The 16,414-nt window shown below is 44.1% G+C and overlaps 4 non-coding genes across 4 annotated transcripts; 2 read left to right on the top strand and 2 right to left on the bottom strand.

The window, feature by feature from the left end:
* The first annotated feature begins 247 nt into the window (after window positions 1-247).
* Window positions 248-361, top strand: LOC140283498 (U5 spliceosomal RNA). The gene has a single exon (XR_011910097.1). It is a non-coding gene; the product is annotated as a U5 spliceosomal RNA (small nuclear RNA).
* Window positions 362-677: 316 nt separating this feature from the next.
* Window positions 678-868, top strand: LOC140283487 (U2 spliceosomal RNA). Its single transcript, XR_011910089.1, has one exon. It is a non-coding gene; the product is annotated as a U2 spliceosomal RNA (small nuclear RNA).
* Window positions 869-3,507: 2,639 nt separating this feature from the next.
* Window positions 3,508-3,691, bottom strand: LOC140283346 (U2 spliceosomal RNA). The gene has a single exon (XR_011910050.1). It is a non-coding gene; the product is annotated as a U2 spliceosomal RNA (small nuclear RNA).
* A 308-nt stretch (window positions 3,692-3,999) lies between these two features.
* Window positions 4,000-4,113, bottom strand: LOC140283538 (U5 spliceosomal RNA). The gene has a single exon (XR_011910135.1). It is a non-coding gene; the product is annotated as a U5 spliceosomal RNA (small nuclear RNA).
* Between the last annotated feature and the right edge of the window lie 12,301 nt (window positions 4,114-16,414).

Genomic DNA, 16,414 nt, shown 5'->3' with positions numbered 1-16,414 from the left:
CGACACCGAATGAGCGGTCAGAACAAAGCCTCAATACGGTTTTCCCGTGGTGTTTTTGTTGCTGCCTTGTCTTTTGCACAGAGTAAAAGACAAGGCAGCCATCGAATAGGGCCCGATTGTTCCTACTTGGTCAGCCGAGGAGCAAGGGGGGGGGGGGGGGCAAGCGTCTCAACCAAGCAAAGCTCACCATGGGGAAGGTGGCTAAACCAACTAGCCTGATGCCCTGCTCCCGCAGTGACGGATAATCGTACTCTGGTTTCTCTTCATAACATACAAGTCTTTCGCCTTTTACTAAAGACTTCCGTGGAGAGCAGCACTAATGAGTTGTTTCTATTATTGGCAGGCTTTACCTTTGCGGGTGAAGCCCTTTCTGTCTGTGCAAAAGAAATCTTGTTACTGTGCAGAGTGACTTCTCTGAGTAGAGTCGCCTTACTTGTTGCGACTGTGCCGATGTTCGAAGCTGGAGTGCAAAGTTGTTGCTTGAATGGTGCTTGCTGGAGCGTGCGGGAGAGCAAAGTTATACCATTTAAAAGGGCTGAAGAGTGCTCAGTGCAGCAGGTGGACGGAGGTGCAAAGTGACACTCTGGCCACCTATTGCCATAAAAAGAACAGGGGTGTTAGCGGACAAGTGCGCATTGTGCCAGGAAGGGCCCTCGGACGTGAACCAGTGCACAGTTGTCGCTTCTCGGCCTTTTGGCTAAGATCAAGTGTAGTATCTGTTCTTATCAGTTTAATATCTGATATGTCCTCTATACGAGGACTACATATTAAATGGATTTTTAGCAATAGGAGTTGAAAAATTAGCTTGCTCCGTTCACTCCAAGCATTGACCCCGTACTGCAGTGCCGCTGGGAACGGTGCGCTCTTCTCTACTCTTGTGAAAAAGCAAACAGCGGTGCAGGATGCAAGTTTCAGGGAGCCCAAGATGAAACTTTCTTTTAGTCTGCTGAGAAAAGAGAGTGAATGCGAAGTAGATTTTAACACGGCTCTGGGAGCGAGCCGAGTGCGGGCTAACCGGGAGAATTGCTTGAAAGAAAAGCCATACCAAATGAGCGGTCAGAACAAAGCCTCAATACAGTGTTCCCGTTGTGTTTTTGTTGCTGCCGCTGTTTGCTTTTTCACAAGAGCGCACCTGTTGAGGGGGGTTCTGGGGGGGCCTGGGTGATGGTGGGTCTCAGGCCTGGGCTGCTGCGACTGGTGTGACCGGGTGGTTTGTTTGTTTGTTTTTTGTTGTTGTTTGTTTGTTTTTTGTAGAGGTCCTCCGGAGTGGGGTTGGGTTGAGTGGGGTGGGGCGGGATGGGTACCTTCTGGGGGTACAGTAGCTCCCAGAATATGGTCGCTGCAGGCCCCGAGCCTGGTGGACATCAGGCCCTCCTGTCCTGTGTTGGCTCCCTGGTAGCGGGGATGCCTATTGCAGCCAGTCCCTGGCTGCCCCCAGTGTATATCCCCATACCCCTCTCCCTTCTGGCTCCTGTACACAGCACACACTCACACATGAAGGGTTTTGGGGGCGTGTGTGTTCGGTGGGGTGTAGTGGACTCTGCAGTAGTTGCACTCTGCAGTTCCCACCCCTGTTTTAATTACACCTTAGACATTACTACTTATCAAACACACTCACACACACACATTAGGTCTTGGGGGGTGGTTGCACTGAGTGGCATCTGGTGGGCGGGGCTCTTTGGGTATGTAGGCTTCCCAGAGGGCCACGCTCCCAGTTCTACAAGTTTGGCTGCCCCTCAATTTTAATTGCTCACTATTAGAAAATATTGAAGAGCCAGAAGGGTGAGGGGAGGGGTCTTCTTCGCACACCCCTGCTTCCTGGTTGCTGCTCGGGGTGGGAGGGGCCAGGAGGATTAATTAATTGTTCTGCTGGTTTGGGGTCTGTGGTGGCTGGGGGGCTGCTGGCCCCCTGGTGTGCCCGCTGCACTACACCCCAGCGGAGTCGAGGGAGGGAGGACGTGTGGATGTATGGGACATGAAAGTGTGTGTGGTAATGATTGGGCCTGGATCTTGGACTTGCTGTCGCCTGGCCTGCCTGTGCTTCTCCCGATGGGGGGGGCGGCGTGGCCTCTCTCCGCTGCTCGCGACTTCACCCACCTGTGGGCACGTCTTGACTCCCAGGGCACTTGGCCAGGGGTGCTGGGGCAGGCGCTGACCCACTGTGTGGCTGTCTGGGGCGCTTGGCCCTCCTGGGTATTGGGTGGGGCCTCTGCCGGGGGGTTTGGGGGCGCTCGGGCTCCTGGGGCCCGGATCCAGTGCACGGCCCATGTCTGGGCGGCTGGTGCCTGGCGACGTCGGTGGGCTGTTGCCCCTGGCTCCCGGAGGGCCTCTGCCCTATGCTTATGGGGGCTCTTTCCGGGGGCTTCCTCTGCAGTCTTCTGGGTGGATGCGTGGTTGCCCCTGCGGTGGGCTTCCTGGGTTCTGTGCTCTGTGGGGGCTGCTGGTGGCCCGGGTCTTGTGGCCCTCTCTGCCTGCTTCTGATTGCTTGGGGGGGCTGTGGATTGTGGCCCTGTATGCTTATACACTCATAACTAAGCACGGTTATCATGTAGGTCCTGTGCCATGGGTGTTGCATGTTCTCACACACACACAACCACATTCATTAGTCCAGTAGCATGGTCGCTAAGCAGTTGATGTATTATCATGTCGTCTCAGGTCATCTATATCCACAGCTGTGTTGTATGCGATGTATGTTCTGTTTTTCTCTTCTTTCCTCTTCTTCTTTCCTTGTCCCCCGGTCCGGTTCAGTTCTATTACATGTCATATATTGTAAACAGAAATAAATAAATGGGCATCAAGGGGAGCTTTACATTTATAAAACTTCCCTTGGCAAAGCAAATCTGTTTGGCATCAAAGGTATTCAGACTACAATTCTGCTGCCATAATACTGAACACGATAAGGGGAAAAAAAAAAAAAGTAAAGAAGACAGTTCTGCCGAAAGCCAGGGACTAGACCTGTTCTAAGTTCTGTACTTTTTAAAAGGGAGCCAACACAGGACAGGAGGGCCTGATGTCCACCAGGCTCGGGGCCTGCAGCGACCATATTCTGGGAGCTACTGTACCCCCAGAAGGTACCCATCCCGCCCCACCCCACTAAACCCAACCCCACTCCGGAGGACCTCTACAAAAAACAAACAAACAACAACAAAAAACAAACAAACAAACCACCCGGTCACACCAGTCGCAGCAGCCCGGGCCTGAGACCCACCATCACCCAGGCCCCCCCAGGCCCCCCCTCAACAGGTGCGCTCTTGTGAAAAAGCAAACAGCGGCAGCAACAAAAACACAACGGGAACACCGTATTGAGGCTTTGTTCTGACCGCTCATTTGGTATGGCGTTTCTTTCAAGCAATTCTCCCGGTTAGCCCACACTCGGCTCGCTCCCAGAGCTGTGTTAAAGTCTACTTCGCATTCACTCTCTTTTCTCAGCAGACTAAAAGAAAGTTTCATCTTGGGCTCCCTGAAACTTCCATCCTGCACCGCTGTTTGCTTTTTCACAAGAGCAGAGAAGAGCGCACCGTTCCCAGCGGCACTGCAGTACTGGGTCGATGCTTGGAGTGAACGGAGCAAGCTTCTTTTTCAACTCCTATTCTTAAAAATCCATTTAATATGTAGTCCTCGTATAGAGGACATATTAAACTGATAAGAACAGATACTACACTTGATCTTAGCCAAAAGGCCGAGAAGCGATAACTGTCCACTGTTTCAGGTCCGAGGGCCCTTGCTGGCACAATGCGCACTTGTAGCAGTGTTCTTTTTATGGCCATAGGTGGCCAGAGTGTCACGTTGCACCTCCGCCCACCCGCTGCACTGAGCACTCTTCAGCCCTTTTAAATGGTATAACTTTGCTCTCCCGCATGCTCCAGCAAGCACCATTCAAGCAACAACTTTGCACTCCAGCTTCGAACATCGGCACAATCGCAACAAGTAAGGCGACTCTACTCAGAGAAGTCACTCTGCACAGTAACAAGATTTCTTTTGCACAGACAGAAAGGGCTTCACCCGCAAAGGTAAAGCCTGCCAAAAATAGAAACAACTCATTAGTGCTGCTCTCTACGAAAGTCTTTTGTAAAAGGCGAAAGACTTGTATGTTATGAAGAGAAACCAGAGTACGATTATCCGTCACTGCGGGAGCAGGGCATCAGGCTAGTTGCCATAGCCACCTTCCCCATGGTGAGCGTTGCTTGGTTGAAACGCTTGCCCCTGTGCAATCGACAAGGCAGCAACAAAAACACCACGGGAACACCGTATTGAGGCTTTGTTCTGACCGCTCATTTGGTGTCGCGTTTCTTTCAAGCAATTCTCCCGGTTAGCCCACACTCGGCTCGCTCCCAGAGCCGTGTTAAAGTCTACTTCGCATTCACTCTCTTTTCTCAGCAGACTCTTGGGATTTTATCTATAAAATGAATTCCTTCACTCAAACTATGTTAAAACTGCTTTGTCCTTCATATTTACCATGTCTAGAAAGATTTAAACAAAAAAAAAAACAACGTTGTACTTTGCAGTAAAAGAAAGAGCAAATCTAAAGTTTCAGGAATCCGAGAATAAGCTTACTTTCATGAGTTCTTCACGATTTCGGATTTTGCTATAAAATGAATTCCTTCACTCAAACTAAATTAAAACTGCTAAACCGCTAATCTGTTACATGTAAGGCAGATGTCAAATTCACCGAAATAGGATCTAAGGGTATTCGGCCAATCGAGCTGTAGCAGCTTTGGTAAAAGAGTATAAGTTGAAGAGTTTGTGAATAAAGGTGTGCGCACACATAGTGAGCTGTAGGAAAATAGGCAGGGAGCAATGCCGGCTGGGGTATATGTTCTTGTATGTTGTCTGACTGTTTGATTTGAATGTGTTGTGTAAGTGTCCTGTTGAATGTTACATGTTTGGGCTTTGACACTTCACTGTGGTTGTTAACTGTGTGGTGTGTCCTGAAATGTTATATGTTTGGGCTGTGTGACATGCTTAATGCTTGTCAGTAGCTACCCACTTATTCATATATAGCAACTGACAACATAATAAGTCTGGACATACTTTGATAGTAGTTGTAGAAGTATCCTTATTGATAATAGATAAACTAATTCATAGTGATAGAACAGTAGATGAACAGGTGCCTGCACATGTCTCACGAAAATAAAATGGGTGTATGATTGCTGACGGCAGAGCAATACTGCCAAACTTATGAGTTCTTGTGGCAAACTTGATTCAGTGTCTTGACGTGTATACGCTGTTTCGCTGACTTGATTGTCACAAGAAACAAAGTGTGTTTGATAAGATCCGACCATTTTATTACGGGAGGATCAGTATGTATGGATTCTGATGTGACTGATAAACCCATTCGTATCGTAAGCATAATCTAATACGTGAGACAACGCCCTGGCACACAATAAAAAAAAAAAAGAGAGAGCGGTTTTGTGTCCCCACAGTCCATAATGTAGAACAGAGAGAAAAAAGCCTTTCTGATTTGGTGTGTGTGCTCACAGTGCAGAGTGTAGAGAAAAGAGAGAAAAGAAAGCCGTTTTGGTGTCACGGGTGTTGTGACTTACACACACACATTTCTGAATTGAGAAAGGAAATTATTTTAGAGGAAGCACTAGAGTTTAGATCCCACATTTGTTGATAGGCATTCATTTATTTCTTCACTTCTGATGAAGTTTCAACAATAAACAACAAACTTTGTATTATGAGAAAGAACCAGACTCATTCTTCAGGAATCCGAAAATAAGCTCTATTTTACGAGTTATGCACGAATTCGGATTCTCCTATAAAACGAATTCCTTAACTCTAACCAAGTTAAGACTGCTTTGTCCTTCATATTTATTCATGTCTAATCAAGTTTCAACGATAAACAACGTTGTACTTATCTATCTCTCGACATATGACGAAATACAGATTTTGCTATAAAATTAATTCCTTCTATCAGCCTGACTTAAAACTGTTTGTCCTCCTTATTTATCCACTTCAAATCAAGTTTCAACAATTAAAAAAATGTTGTAGTTTGAGAAAAGACAACTTAATCTTAAGCAATCAGTAGGGTAAGAAAGGGTAAGAAAAGGTGCAAATGCCAACCATACATCACTAAAAGGTGGAGCGGAAGTATTCGGCTGCAAGTAGGTGCGAATGCCTGACAATGTATGATCAAAAGAGGGAGCGGAGGTTTTCGGCTGCAAGGTCTGAATGTCCAACCATAATTTGTAAAAACCGGGGAAGAAAAGGCTCGAAAGCCCGACTATACACCATCAAAAGCGGGAGCGGAGGTGTTCGGCTGCAAGTAGGTGTGAATGTTCGACCATAATTTGTAAAAAGCGGGTAAGAAAAGGTTCGAATGCCCGACTATATATTAACCAAAGCAGGAGGAGAGGTCTTCGGATAAGAGTGGGTGAGAATTTACAACCATAATCTATAAAATGCGGTGAAAAAAAAGGTGTGAATACCCCATAGAACACTAAAAGGTAGAGCGGAAGTGTTCGGCTGCAAGAAGGTGTGAATGTCTGACCATAGTTTGTAAAAAGCGGAAAGAAAAGGTTCGAATGCCCGACAATGTATGATCAAAAGAGGGAGCGGAGGTTTTCGGCTGAAACAAGGTCTGAATGTCCATCCATAATTTGTAAAAATCTGGGAAGAAAAGGCTCGAAAGCCCGACTATACACCATCAACAGCTGGAGCGGAGGTGTTCAGCTGCAAGAAGGTCTGAATGTCCATCAATAATTGCTAGAAAACATGGAAGAGAATTTTCGAATATCAAACCGCACATGATCATAAGCGGGAGAGGAGGTGTTAAAATGCAAAAAGGTGTGAATGTCCACCCATAATTGCTGCAAAATGGGTAAGAAAAGGTACGAATGCCCAACCATACATCATCAAAAGCAGGAGTGGATGTGTTCGGCTACAAGAAGGTTTTAATGTCCGACCATAGTTTGTAAAAAGCGGGTAAGAAAAGGTTCGAGTGCCCGAATATACACCATCAAAAGAGGGAGCGGAGGTGTTCCGCTGTAAGACGGTGTGAATGTCCAACAATAGTTGGTAAAAAGCGGGTAAGAAAAGGTTAAAATACCCGACTGTACACAATCAATAGCGGGAGCGGAGTTGTTCGGCTACAAGAAGGTGTGAAAGTCCGACCATGGTTTGTAAAAAGCGGGTAAGAAAAGGTGCGAATGCCCGACAATGTATGATCAAAAGAGGGAGTGGAGGTTTTCGGCTGCAAGAAGGTCTGAATGTCCAACCATAATTTGTAAAAACCGGGAAGAAAAGGCTCGAAAGCCCGACTATACACCATCAAAAGTGGGAGCGGAGGTGTTCAGCTTCAAGACGGTCTGAATGTCCATCAATAATTGCTAGAAAAACATGAAAGAAAATTTTCGAATATCAAACCACACATCATCATAAGCGGGAGAGGAGGTGTTCAGCTGCAAGAAGGTGTGAATGTCTACCCATAATTACTGAAAAATGGGTAAGAAAAGGTGCGAATGCCTAACCATACATCATCAAAAGAGGGAGCGGAGGTGTTCCGCTGTAAGACGGTGTGAATGTCCGACCATAGATGGTAAAAAGCGGGTAAGAAAAGGTTAAATTACCCGACTGTACACAATCAAAAGAGGGAGCGGAGTTGTTCAGCTAAGAGAAGGTGTGAAAGTCCGACCTTGGTTTGTAAAAAGCGGGTAAGAAAAGGTTCGTATGCCCGAATATACACCATCAAAAGCGGAAGCGGAGGTGTTCGGCTGCAAGATATTGTGAACGTCCGACCAAAGTTTGTAAAAAGCAGTTAAGAAAAGGTTCGAATATCTAACCAAACATAAGAATGAGTCTTTTCCGCTGTAGAATGCCCGACTATAGACCATCAAATGCGGGAGCGGAGGTGTTCGGCTCTGAGTAGGTGTGAATGTCCGACCATAATTGCTGAAGAATGTGTTAGAAAAGGTAAGAATGCTGGACCATACATCATCAAAAGCGGTAGAGGTGGTGTTCGGCTTCAAAAAGGTGTGACTGTTCGACTAAAGTTTGTAAAAAGTGGGTAAGACAAGGTTGCTAATGCCTGACAATGTATGATCAAAAGCGGGAGCGGAGGTGTTCAGCTGCAAGAAGGTCTACATGTCCATCAATAATTGCTAGAAAACATGAAAGAAACTTTTCGAAAATCATACCGCACATGATCATAAGTGGGATAGGAGGTGTTCAGCTGCAAGGTGTGAATGTCCACCCGTAATTCCTGAAAAATGGGCAAAAAAAAGGTGTGAATGCCCAACCATACATCATCAAAAGCAGGAGTGGAAGTGTTCAGCTACAAGAAGGTGTGAACGTCCAACCAAAATATGTAAAAAGAAGTTAAGAAAAGGTTCGAATATCCAACCAAACATAATCAAAAGCGGGAGCAGAGCTGTTCGACTGCAAGTAGGTGTGAATGTCAGATCATAATTTGCAAAAAGCTGATGAGAAAGGGTGAGAATGCCCGACTATACATCATCAAATGCGGGAGCGGAGTTGTTCGGCTGTGAGTAGGTGTGAATCTCCGACCATAATTGCTGAAAAATGTGTTAGAAAAGGTAAAAATGCCGGTCCATACATCATCAAAAGCGAGAGAGGTTGTGTTCGGCTGCAAGTAGGTGTGAATGTCCAGCCATAATTACTCACAAACGGGTAAGAAAAGGTAGTATTGCCAGACCATATATGATCAAAACAGGGAGCGGAGGTGGTTCAGCTGCAAGAAGGTTTGAATGTCAAACTAAAGTTAAAATATATTAACAAAAGCGGGAGGAGAGGTCTTCGGATGAAAGTGGTTGAAAATTTCCAACCATAATGTATAAAATGCGGTGAAAAAAAAGGTAAGATAGAACACTAAAAGGTGGAGCGGAAGTGTTCGGCTGCAAGAAGGTGTGAATGTCCGACTATATTTGGTGAAAAGCAGGTGAAGCAAGGTCTGAATGCCCAACCTTACATCATCAAAAGCAAGATCAGAGTTGTTTGGCTGCAAGAAGGACATAGTTTGCCAAAAGCGGGTAAGGTGCGAATGTCCGACAAAATATCAACAAAATTTGCGGCGGAGGTTTTCGGATGCAAGTGGGTGTGAATATCCCACCATACAAGTATGGTGGAGAGGAAGCTGTGAATAGCCGACCATAGTTTGGAAAAAGCGGGTAAGAAAAGGTTTGAATGCCCGAACATACACCATCAAAAGAGGGAGCGGAGGTGTTCCGCTGTACGAAGGTGTGAATGTCCGACCATACTTGGTAAAAAGCGGGTAAGAAAAGGTTAAAATACCCGGCTCTGAGTAGGTGTGAATGTCCGACCATAATTGCTGAAGAATGTGTTAGAAAAGGTAAGAATGCTGGACCATACATCATCAAAAGCGGTAGAGGTGGTGTTCGGCTTCAAAAAGGTGTGACTGTTCGACTAAAGTTTGTAAAAAGTGGGTAAGACAAGGTTGCTAATGCCTGACAATGTATGATCAAAAGCGGGAGCGGAGGTGTTCAGCTGCAAGAAGGTCTACATGTCCATCAATAATTGCTAGAAAACATGAAAGAAACTTTTCGAAAATCATACCGCACATGATCATAAGTGGGATAGGAGGTGTTCAGCTGCAAGGTGTGAATGTCCACCCATAATTCCTGAAAAATGGGCAAAAAAAAGGTGTGAATGCCCAACCATACATCATCAAAAGCAGGAGTGGAAGTGTTCAGCTACAAGAAGGTGTGAACGTCCAGCCAAAATATGTAAAAAGAAGTTAAGAAAAGGTTCGAATATCCAACCAAACATAATCAAAAGCGGGAGCAGAGCTGTTCGACTGCAAGTAGGTGTGAATGTCAGATCATAATTTGCAAAAAGCTGATGAGAAAGGGTGAGAATGCCCGACTATACATCATCAAATGCGGGAGCGGAGTTGTTCGGCTGTGAGTAGGTGTGAATCTCCGACCATAATTGCTGAAAAATGTGTTAGAAAAGGTAAAAATGCCGGTCCATACATCATCAAAAGCGAGAGAGGTTGTGTTCGGCTGCAAGTAGGTGTGAATGTCCAGCCATAATTACTCACAAACGGGTAAGAAAAGGTAGTATTGCCAGACCATATATGATCAAAACAGGGAGCGGAGGTGGTTCAGCTGCAAGAAGGTTTGAATGTCAAACTAAAGTTAAAATATATTAACAAAAGCGGGAGGAGAGGTCTTCGGATGAAAGTGGTTGAAAATTTCCAACCATAATGTATAAAATGCGGTGAAAAAAAAGGTAAGATAGAACACTAAAAGGTGGAGCGGAAGTGTTCGGCTGCAAGAAGGTGTGAATGTCCGACTATATTTGGTGAAAAGCAGGTGAAGCAAGGTCTGAATGCCCAACCTTACATCATCAAAAGCAAGATCAGAGTTGTTTGGCTGCAAGAAGGACATAGTTTGCCAAAAGCGGGTAAGGTGCGAATGTCCGACAAAATATCAACAAAATTTGGGGCGGAGGTTTTCGGATGCAAGTGGGTGTGAATATCCCACCATACAAGTATGGTGGAGAGGAAGCTGTGAATAGCCGACCATAGTTTGGAAAAAGCGGGTAAGAAAAGGTTTGAATGCCCGAACATACACCATCAAAAGAGGGAGCGGAGGTGTTCCGCTGTACGAAGGTGTGAATGTCCGACCATACTTGGTAAAAAGCGGGTAAGAAAAGGTTAAAATACCCGACTGTACACAATCAATAGCGGGAGCGGATGTGTTCGACTACAAGAAGGTGTGACAGTCTGACCATGGTTTGTAAAAAGCGGGTAAGAAAAGGTGCGAATGTCCGACAATGTATGATCAAAAGAGAGAGCGGAGGTTTTCGGATACACGAAGGTTTGAATGTCCTACCATAGTTTGTAAATAGCGGGTAAGAAAAGGTTTGAATGCCCGACTATACACCATCAAAAGAGGGAGCGGAGGTGTTCCGCTGTACGAAGGTGTGAATGTCCGATCATATTTGGTAAAAAGCGGGTAAGAAAAGGTTAAAATACCCGACTGTACACAATCAATAGCGGGAGCGGAGTTGTTCGGCTACAAGAAGGTGTGAAAGTCCGACCATGGTTTGTAAAAAGCAGTTAAGAAAAGGTTCGAATATCTAACCAAACATAATCAAAAGCGGGAGCAGAGCTGTTCGACTGCAAGTAGGTGTGAATGTCCAGCCATAATTACTCACAAACGGGGGAAGAAAAGGTAGTATTGCCAGACCATACATGATCAAAACAGGGAGCGGAGGTTCAGCTGCAAGGTGTGAATGTCTGACTATAGTTTGTAAAAAGCGGGTAAGACAAGGTGCGAATGCCCAACAATGTATGATCAAAAGAGAGAGCGGAGGTGTTCGGCTGCAAGGTCTGAATGTCCAACCATAATTTGTAAAAACCGGGTAAGAAAAGGCTCGAAAGCCCGACTATACATCATCAAAAGCGGGAGCGGAGGTCTTCAGCTGCAAGAAGGTGTGAATGTTCGACTAAAATTTGTAAAAAGCTGGTAAGACAAGGAGCGATGTCCCGACATTGTATGATCAAAAGCGGGAGCGGAGGTGTCCAGCTGTGAGTAGATGTGAATGTCCGACCATAATTGCTGAAAAATGTGTTAGAAAAGGTAAGAATACTGGACCATACATCATCAAAATTGGGAGAGGTGGTGTTCGGCTGCAAGAAGGTGTGAAAGTCTGACAATGGTTTGTAAAAAGCGGGTAAAAAAAGGTTCGAATGCCCGAATATACATCATCAAAAGCGGAAGCGGAGGTGTTCGGATGCAAGAAGGTGTGAACGTCCGACCAAAGTTTGTAAAAAGCAGTGAAAAGCGAGAAAAAGCATTTCGTGAGTTCTGCATGATTTGGGATTTTGCTTATAAAATGCATTACTTCACTCAAACTATGTTAAAACTGATTTGTCCTTCATATTTACCATGTCTAGAAATATTTAAACAAAAAAACAACGTTGTACTTTGCAGTAAAAGAAAGAGCAAATCTAAAGTTTCAGGAATCCGAGAATAAGCTTACTTTCATGAGTTCTGCACGATTTCGGATTTTGCTATAAAATGAATTGCTTTGCTCAAACCAAGTTAAAACTGCTTTGTCCTTCCATATTCATCAATGTCTAGATCGACTTCAACAAAGAAAAACATTGGACTTTGCAGTAGAAGAAGTTGAAATCCATCTACACATTGATAATTATGAAGGACAAAGCAGTTCCCACTTGCCCATAAGAAAATAAGCTTATTCTCGGATTCCTGATCCTTCAGTGTTGCTCTTTCTTCTACTGCAAAATACAACGTTGTTCTTTGTTGAAGTCGATCTAGACATTGATAAATATGAAGGAAAAAGCAGTTTTAACTTGGTTTGAGTGAATGAATTCATTTTATACATAAAATCCGAAATCGTGCAGAACTCATGAAAATAAGCTTATTCTCGGATTCCTAAAACTTTTGATTGGCTCTTTCTTTTATTGCAAAGTACAACGTTGTTTTTTTGTTTAAATCTATCGAGACATTGATAAATATGAAGGTAAAAGCCGTTTTAACATAGTTTGAGTGAAGGAATTGATTTTATAGATAAAATCCCAAATCATGCAGAACTCCTCAAAAGGGGCGTATGGCTTAATCACAAGTGTGGTTCTTTCTCATTCAGGGTAGTATGAGGAAGTTTATGCTTGAAATATATGTAGAAATGGGTACATATGAAGGACAAAGCAGTGTTAACTTAGTTTGAGTGAAGGAATTCATTTTATACATAAAATCCCAAATCATGCAGAACGTATGAAAAGAAGCTTATTCTCGGATTCCTGATCCTTCAGTTTTGCTCTTTCTTCTACTGCAAAATACAATGTTGTTCTTTGTTGAAGTCGATCTAGACATTGATAAATATGAAGGAAAAAGCAGTTTTAACTTGGTTTGAGTGAATGAATTCATTTTATACATAAAATCCGAAATCGTGCAGAACTCATGAAAATAAGCTTATTCTCGGATTCCTAAAACTTTTGATTTGCTCTTTCTTTTATTGCAAAGTACAACGTTGTTTTTTGTTTAAATCTATCGAGACATTGATAAATATGAAGGTAAAAGCCGTTTTAACATAGTTTGAGTGAAGGAATTAATTTTATAGATAAAATCCCAAATCATGCAGAACTCCTCAAAAGGGAGGTATGGCTTAATCACAAGTGTGGCTCTTTCTCATTCAGGGTAATATGAGGAAGTTTATGCTTGAAATATATGTAGAAATGGGTACATATGAAGGACAAAGCAATGTTAACTTAGTTTGCGTGAAGAAATTCATTTTATACATAAAATCCGAAATCGTGCAGAACTCATGAAAATAAGCTTATTCTCGGATTCCTAAAACTTTTGACTTGCACTTTCTTTTACTGCAAAGTACAACGTTGTTTTTTGTTGAAATCTATCTAGACATTCATAAATACCAGCCGAAACTCTGCTGCCGCTTATGATAATTTATGGTTGGGCATTCTTACCTTTTCTTACCCGCTTTTTACAAATTATGATCTTACATTCACACCTACTTGCAGTCGAACACCTTCTCATCCACTTATGATCATGTGCGGTTGGGCTTTCGCACCTTTTCTTACCCATTTTTCAGTAATTATGGGTGGACATTCAGACCTTCTTGCAGCCGAAAACCTCCGCTCCTCTTTTGATCATACATTGTCGGGCATTCACACCTTGTCTTACCCGCTTTTTACAAACTTTAGTCGGACATTCAAACCTTCTTGCAGCTGAACCACCTCCGCTCCCTGTTTTGATCATATATGGTCTGGCAATAGTACCTTTTCTTACCCGTTTGTGAGTAATTATGGCTGGACATTCACACCTTCTTGCAGCCGAACACAACCTCTCCCGCTTTTGATGATATATGGTCCGGCATTCTTACCTTTTCTAACACATTTTTCAGCAATTATGGTCGGACATTCACACCTACTCACAGACGAACACCTCCGCTCCCACATTTGATAGTGTATAGTCGGGCATTCTCACCCTTTCTCATCAGCTTTTTGCAAATTATGATCTGATATTCACACCTACTTGCAGTCGAACAGCTCTGCTCCCGCTTTTGATTATGTTTGGTTGGATATTCGAACATTTTCTTAATGCTTTTTACAAACTTTGGTCGGACGTTCACACCGTCTTGCAGCCGAACACCTCCGCTTCCGCTTTTGATGGTGTATAGTCGGGCATTCGAGCCTTTTCTTACCCACCTATTACTTACTATGGTTGGACATTCAAACCTTCTTGTAGCCGAACACATCCGCTCCTGCTTTTGATGATGTATGATTTGGCATTCGCACCTTTTCTTACCCATTTTTCAGTAATTATTGGTCGGACGTTCAGACCTTCTTGCACCTGAACACCTCTGCTCCCGCTTTTGATGGTGTATAGTCGGGCTTTCGAGCCTTTTCTTCCCCGATTTTTACAAATTATGGTTGGACATTCAGACCTTGCAGCCGAAAACCTCCGCTCCCTCTTTTGATCATACATTGTCGGGCATTCGCCCCTTGTCTTACACGGTTTTTACAAACTTTAGTCAGACATTCACACCTTGCAGCTGAACCACCTCCATTCCCTGTTTTGATCATGTGTGGTCTGGAAATACTACCTTTTCTTTCCCCGTTTGTGAGTAATTATGGCTGGACATTCACATCTACTTGCAGCCGAAAAACCACCTCTCCCGCTTTTGATGATGTATTGTCCGGCATTCTAGTCTTTTCTATCACATTTTCCAGCAATTATGATCTGACATTCACACCTACTTGCAGTCGAACAGCTCTGCTCCCGCTTTTGATTATGTTCGGTTGGATATTCAAACCTTTTCTTAACTGCTTTTTACAAACTTTGGTCGGACGTTCACACCTTCTTGCAGCCGAACACCTACGCTTCCGGTTTTGATAGTGTATATTCGGGCATACGAACCTTTTCTTACCCGCTTTTTACAAACCATGGTCGGACTTTCACTATTTCTCTTAGCTGAACAACTCCGCTCCCTCTTTTGATTGTGTACAGTCGGGTATTTTAACCTTTTCTTACCCGCTTTTTACCAACTATGATCGGACATTCACACCGTCTTACAGCGGAACACCTCCGCTCCCTCTTTTGATGGAGTATGTTCGGGCATTCGAACCTTTTCTTACCCGCTTTTTACAAACCAGGGTCGGACTTTCACACCTTTTAGTAGCCGAACAACTCCGCTCCCGCTATTGATTGTGTACAGTCGGGTATTTTACCTTTTCCTACCCGCTTTTTACCAACTATGGTCAGACATTCACACCGTCTTACAGCGGAACACCTCCTCTCCCGCTTATGATCATATACGGTTTGATATTCGAAAATTTACTTTCTTGTTTTAAAGCAATTATTGATGGACATTCAAACCTTCTTTTTGATGGTGTATAGTCGGGCTTTCGAGCCTTTTCTTCCCGGTTTTTACAAACCATGATCGGACTTTCACACCTTCTTGTAGCCGAACAACTCCGCTCCCGCTATTGATTGTGTACAGTCGGGTATTTTAACCTTTTCTTACCCGCTTTTTACCAACTATGGTCGGACATTCACACCGTCTTACAGCGGAACACCTCTGCTCCCACTTTTGATGGTGTATAGTCGGGCATTCGAACCTTTTCTTACCCGCTTTTTACAAACTATGGTGGGACATTCAAACCTTCTTGTATCCGAAAACCTCCGCTCTCTCTTTTGATCATACATTGTCGGACATTCGCACCTTTTCTTACCCGCTTTTTACAAACTATGGTCGGACTTTCACACCTTCTTGTAACCGAACACATCCGCTCCCGCTATTGATTGTGTACAGTCGGGTATTTTAACCTTTTCTTACCCGCTTTTTACCAACTATGGTCGGACATTCACACCTTCGTACAGCGGAACACCTCCGCTCCCTCTTTTGATGGTGTATGTTCGGGTATTCAAACCTTTTCTTACCCGCTTTTTCCAAACTATGGTCGGCTATTCACAGCTTCCTCTCCACCATACTTGTATGGTTGGATATTCACACCCACTTGCATCCGAAGACCTCTGCCCCAAATTTTGTGGATATTTAGTCGGACATTCGCACCTTACCCGCTTTTGGCAAACTATGGCCTTCTTGCAGCCAAACACCTCTGATCTCGCTTTTGATGATGTAAGGTTGGGCATTCAGACCTTGCTTCACCTGCTTTTCACCAAATATAGTCGGACATTCACACCTTCTTGCAGCCGAACACTTCCGCTCCACCTTTTAGTGTTCTATCACACCTTTTTTTCACCGCATTTTATACATTATGGTCGGAAATTTTCAACCACTCTCATCCGAAGACCTCTCCTCCCGCTTTCTTTAATATATTTGAACTTTAGTCGGACATTCAAACCTTCTTGCAGCTGAACCACCTCCGCTCCCTGTTTTGATCATATATGGTCTGGCAATACTACCTTTTCTTACCCGTTTG

This window comes from Leuresthes tenuis, unplaced genomic scaffold (assembly GCF_036924035.1).
Source record: "Leuresthes tenuis unplaced genomic scaffold, fLeuTen1.0.hap1 SCAF_23, whole genome shotgun sequence".
Taxonomy (NCBI): Eukaryota; Metazoa; Chordata; class Actinopteri; order Atheriniformes; family Atherinopsidae; genus Leuresthes; species Leuresthes tenuis.
Note: the sequence above shows the minus strand (reverse complement) of the source record. Positions and strands in the feature narration are given on the sequence as shown.